Below are 6,000 nucleotides of genomic sequence, written 5' to 3' on the forward strand. Positions count from 1 at the left end.
ATAAAGGCAACAACGAGATCCCATAACCCCGCAGAGCGGTAAAAAAACGTTCACAATCATAAGAATAACAGCGTAAACTTTATGGTCCAACTAATTAGGCTGGCGGATGAGAAAGAGATGTAGTATATTTACAAAGGAGGAACGGAAAGGTTCAGTCCCAATCCAATTTTATCCAAAAGCTTCTGTAAATGAAAAAGTTATTGCGTTCCGCAAAAGTTGAGCAGCTCATAGTATATAAGAAGTTTATAAGTATATAAGAAACATAGTGGGCATCCATCTGATCTTAAAACATATACCTACTGAATTTTGTATGGGCAAGTAAATTCAAGTATATAAATAGAAACCCATTATTCTGCTTCCGAAACCAAGGTTTAGCTAAAGTTTAGCAGGTCAAAACTAATCAGTAACCGGAAGAACAGTTTTGCCAACGCTTAGTGTCTGACCTAATGCGAAAGTAAAAGGTCTTTAGAGACTTCATTAACATACACATTACACATGTAGCAGAGATTTTCTACTCGAACAATTAAAAGAGTCGAAGAAGAAAATCAACTTGTTTGGGCAGGGATGTTGTTGTTGCTGCGGTTCCGCTCGTGATTTAACTGCAAATTATGCAAAATTGTTGTCTAAAACCAGAGGCTAAGTAGGTGGTAAGTAGACGCTTTAGAGCGTGTTTAATTAAATGTTGAGTAATTTATGAAAACTGGCAGAGTTGGCGAAGAGTCAGTCAGCCCGCTCTTACGGCCAGTCTGTCAGCTAATAAGTTACTTCTAATGACTTTCTAATTGTACGACACACACGAGACGGCAGGCTATAAACAACGAAACTATAATTGTCCGCATATTAATCGAACTCATTTAGATGCAAATCCGAAAGGTCCGACTGGTCAGATCCGAGATCTCCGAGATATTCGAATCCAACCAAGCGTGGATCACGTCAGATATCCAGAGCTGCGAAAGCGTGAAGTGAACATGAGTGTTTTTCTGCTAGGAAAAGTGCGAAAATGCAAGTGAAACCGAGGTAATTTCGTTTTCAATTCGATGTCGGTTTCCATTTCGATGTTGTCTTGTGCTTCAATTAATTTAACTTCACTTTCTTAAGGGTCCCAACCGGTGGAAAGCCTGGCGCTCTTTAATTGCCAATTGAAAGGCTGACAGAGTCTGGCGAGGAGCGCATAATAAGCGCTAATTAGTGGCAAGTGTCAGCGAAAAAAGCAAGGACGCCGTTGAGATGTTCTGGTTTATATCTTATCGCTGCGACGACAGCGGCTACATGGGAGTTGCCTCCTTTAAATGTACACCGATTGCCAGGAAAAGTAATAGCCCCACCCTAGAAATTGACATAAGATATCGCAATATATCGCTGAATAAATGAGAAAATTGTCTCCGAAATTGAATATTTTGATTAGGATAGATCAATGTAAATACACAATCCATTTATAGGGTCTGATTAGGGAGGGTATTACTAGATTTACTAGGGTACCGGAAGCGTGTCCATACGATCTTCTTGCTGATTCAGCTTACAGGTTCTGTTTGGGTAGCCGAAAGCATTTAGCAATGATTGTCATGGCCAAAGTGTTTTTAGCCATTGTTTGGCGCGTTTTATGACAGCCATTAAGGCATAAAACCAAGACACAACACATAATGCTAATCCCCGATCCCGCGATCGAAAGAGCGGTTCATCAACCCACGTCTGCACCCGTTCCTTGTCGTAAACACCCAAATATTTCTCAATCAGCATCCGATTGCGATGGCATTAAATGAATAACGTTCCGTTCCCGCTTATCTCCAGCGATTTATTTTGATTCTATAACGAAGCCTGCTCAATAAAAAAAATCAAATTATGCAGCCTACCTATTTACGGGTCTGAAAAACAAGTGTGAAATATATATAAAAAAAAGCCCAACTCTTTATGTTGGGTGAAATAGTATAACATTTCCATAAAATGACTATATAAGAACTTTATAAGAGCTTGATAGAAAGTAAGAGGTCGTACGTAGTATACATTTCCCAGATATTTTAAATTTTGCTTGAATATAATATTAAAAATGCGATATTATCTGATTTTATTTTATTTTAATGATGTTTACCCGCAAGATACCAGGGCCAAGCATATTTAGGCCATAAAACAGGCACGAATCTGAGATTGGTCAATGCGACATGCTCGAATTAAGATAGTTATTGGTTAGCAAATATTTATGCCCACCTGACACGAGATGGGGACGCGAGGCGAAACTACAACCTGTTCCATTATTTTCCCAGCTAGAGAAGTGTCTTCATCCAGCGGCGGACGATGAACATATTCGCCGACTAATCACAGGCCAAGTCACATTCGAATGTCCGCGATGCCAACTCGCATGAGGCTCAACAAAGAAATTAGCGCGAAGCAATCCCTCTTTTCCCTCTTCGAAGAGCGGGTGTTTGCAGCAGGTGCGTGTCTTCTCATACAGAGAAATCCATTTTTACGATTTGATCTTGCACACTGGCGTTACAACAATACATTCGATCGTTTTTACGTGATATAGTGTTATATATTGATAGGAATGATATTTTGAGGCCTCTACTATACTATTTGCCCACTGACTTGAGCATACTGATTTTTTTACGTGTATGCCTCGTCCACGTCTAATGTAATTTTCCGGCTCATCGAGCTGAATGTGTGTGGTCCGTTCTGATGGCTTTTCCTCCGCACACACGCGAAAATAGATTAAAGCGTAATCTTTGTTTGTACAGCGCTAAGCATTGCGGCAATTAGTGGGGAAAAAGGGGAAAGCCGGCGGACAGTGGAGCAATTTAAAGCGCATTAAACTGCGTTTTGCAAGTTCGTGTCCTCAGTCTTTCGTTTGAGCGCCCGCACCTTGAGATGAACACCTGCCGCCCAGAGATAAAACAAAGATTAAACTAACGTCTATAACGGTTAGGGATAGGGTAGGAAGACACACACTCATGCGCACACAACAGGGAAATGAAAATTATATTTTATTCTGTTCTCTCCTCACACAACTCGACTGAACTTTGAACTCGGCAGCCTTTTGTGCGTCCGTTCGGTGTTTCGGGCCAACTTAAGGGGAAGTGTAAATTAAGGGCCATAAAAACCAGGCTCTAATGTCCGGCTGCTCTGGCTTTTAGCAGCATGAAAATTGAAAAAGGCCCCCCGGTCGAGCACTCCGTAATAATTAAACAACGCACACAAATTTAATTGGAATGCCATTCAAAAATCGGAGCACGTTTCGAACTTCTTCCTTGAAAGTTGTCAATTATAAGCTATGTAGCTTCTTTTCGCATCAGAGATTGAAAATGCATAAGGCAAAAGAACTAAATAATAAACTGAATCGTATTTCTCCGATTCAACTCCAATTTGGTTATTTCGGTGTAGATTTTGGAAGTGTCATAGCTGACTGCATTTTGTGTGAAGTTTTCCTGGAATCACAGTTGGGCGACACTTTGTGCACATTTCCATTCCCTTCACGTGTCGCCCCGTATCGACGGAGATTAAAGATCGATCGCCTCAATCGGCGTCGCTCGGCAACGTGTAAAACAGGTAGAATAAAATTCCCCATGCCGTTCCCGATCCACCAGCCACAAAACACCATACAATACCACACCAACGCCAAGAACACCGACTCTATTTGTTTTTTCACATTTTCCTAGGTAGCGGACCAAAAAAAAAAAACGAGGCGAAGATGGAAAAGAGGAAAACTCGAACAGCTCTTGAAGAAATGGAATACAAAGTGGAAGGCGAAGTAGAAGTAGATAGAAATAGAAGCACCCAAGAGGAGGCGGTCACATTCACAGAGAGTGTGTGTTTTCCTCTTCGGCAGCCGTATGCCTCTTTCTTTCCCGAGAACATCGCTTTCGATTACCAATTTGACTATTTCAAGTTGTTTTCGCTCCTGTTTCCCCAGCACAAGAAAATAAAAGAAAAGAAAACGTCTAATTAGGCCTGGCCCAAGCTTGGCATTTCAAAATTCAGACTGTTTACTTTACTTCTAGAGCTCCTTAACATTTTAGTTTTCGAAAAGCTTCACCAGTGGTTAATGGTGTCTGACAGCACTTGCTTCTTGGTTTTATTAGTGCAACAATAGTATAAATTTAAGGCTAGCTTTGTGTTAAGGTTAAGTTAAGGTAAGGTATTCTGTAAATGAATTATCCTATACTTGTCAGCAACAATTACTTTATTCCGTTTTTGTTTGGCTATTTCCCCTGAAATTATACTCGGTCTTTCCTGACATTGTCCCCCCAAGTGTTGGTTGAATTTTGGGGTGGACTTTTCATCTTTATCTTACACTTCGTGGCCTCTTCTTTGCTGTGGTGCTCCTTTTGGGCTTGAGCCGCTGAAATGCTGCGGCGGTTGCCAATATTTTTCACCAAAGGCGCAACAAAAACAACTCGGCGAAAACCCGCTGCCACAAACACAATGTTGTTGTATCTTTAGCCACACGGCCGAAGCGAGCCAAAAAGAACTCGTTTGACTTGTTGAACAATATTTCTTTTCGCCTTTTACTCTGTGTATTTGTTGTGCTACTGCTGTGTTTTGCTTATGTATTCGCTGTTGGATTTTCTCGGCTGAATAATAATTAAAAATCACTCTTGTTGCTCTAGTGGAAATTCTACGCGATTTGAATATTTTTGTACAAATATTTTCCACCAAACTTTTCTCACACGCGGCGAAATAGCAACGGCGACGGCGACAAAAATCGGTGACGAAAACAAAATAAAACGCGGCGAAGAATTTGGCTTTTGACGGAGGTTTTCAGGGGCTATTTGAACTGATTATGAATTTGATTAACTTCAATTTGTCTGCACTGCACTAGGAATTTTCTTGCACTTCGTTTCGTATATTCTTGAATATATTTATTATTAATATAGCCAGATTGTTGCGAACAGAAATCCAAATTCCGACGGCGACACGAGGAGAAGGCGACTGAGAATCGAATTTTCTCCGCTCGCTGCGATTCTCCAATGTGGCTGCGACGAAAACACACGACAGACTGACGAAGCCTGAAGACCGGAGACTGGAGCCGGGCTCTCTCTTACTTCAGGATGCCCGAATGCAGAAACCCACCTCGAAAGCAACCCACCTGTGGTCAAGAGATTGCTGTAATGAAGATGGCGAGCCCCGAAGAATCGCTCAGTGGTGAACAGTTTCTCCCCAGAGTGGTTTGGTCGGTTTCTCCCAGAGATTCGGAGAAGAATTTCAAAAGGTGCACACACAATACACAAAATAAAATCGACGACAGGTCCACAATTAGCCAGGGAAGAGAGCTATCTGTCTGTAGCTCTCTCGCTCCGAGAGCGGCCCGCTATAACTACTATAACTGCCCATTGTTTTTGTGGCGATTCCAGGCTCTTGTGGCATGTAAATTAGCTGCTCTCGGCGAGAGAGAGCTCACCTGAGAAGCATAAACCGGTTGGCAGTCATGCTCACCTGTGTGCCAAGTTGTTGTTGCCGAGTGCAGTGGAAGTGGTGGCTCTACACAGGAAAAAAAGTTGGATGATCATCGTTTGCATGCGCCAGCAACATGTATCTAATTTTATTTTCCCAATTAGGCAGGTCTATTGCGATCAAAAATAATTCCTTACAATAATACATTAAACGTTATAAGTACATTTTCAAATAGCACTAAAGATGATTTGAAACACAAGTCTCTTCTGTGGCAACCTCGAAGGTATATCGAATATAAGGCCAGATTTGCTTTGTGTAGTGTGGAGTGTGGAGTGCGGAAAAGAGGTCGAGGGGTGCGCAGGGGCGAAGTGCGGGCTGGAGTGTTTGGTATGCGGCCCCCCCCCTGTCCAGTCCCTGTCCCGCCCCCTTTCGCTTCACCATCCTCCGCCGCCTGCTCCTGGTTCTTCCCATTGTTTTGCGTTTTTCGGAACCCCAAAATTAGGAAGGAGCAACAATGTTGCGTCAACAACCAAACAATGCAAATGTTGCGTAAGCTATAGCAAAGAAAAAATTATTAATGGAAAGGAGTAAACACCGAGTTATGGAATAATGGCAGTT

The 6,000-nt window shown here is 42.0% G+C and overlaps 1 protein-coding gene across 1 annotated transcript in view; it reads right to left on the minus strand.

Annotated features, from left to right (window-relative positions):
- LOC6543282 (protein dachsous) overlaps positions 1-5,063 on the minus strand; it is a 77,078-nt gene extending 72,015 nt beyond the window's left edge. The window contains exon 1 of the mRNA XM_001968166.3: positions 4,283-5,063. The gene's annotated coding sequence lies outside the window, so the exon portion shown is untranslated. The remainder of the gene's footprint in view (positions 1-4,282) is intronic.
- Positions 5,064-6,000: the final 937 nt, after the last annotated feature.

The sequence above is a fragment of the Drosophila erecta genome, unplaced genomic scaffold (assembly GCF_003286155.1).
Source record: "Drosophila erecta strain 14021-0224.00,06,07 unplaced genomic scaffold, DereRS2 tig00000055-arrow-pilon, whole genome shotgun sequence".
Classification (NCBI taxonomy): Eukaryota; Metazoa; Arthropoda; class Insecta; order Diptera; family Drosophilidae; genus Drosophila; species Drosophila erecta.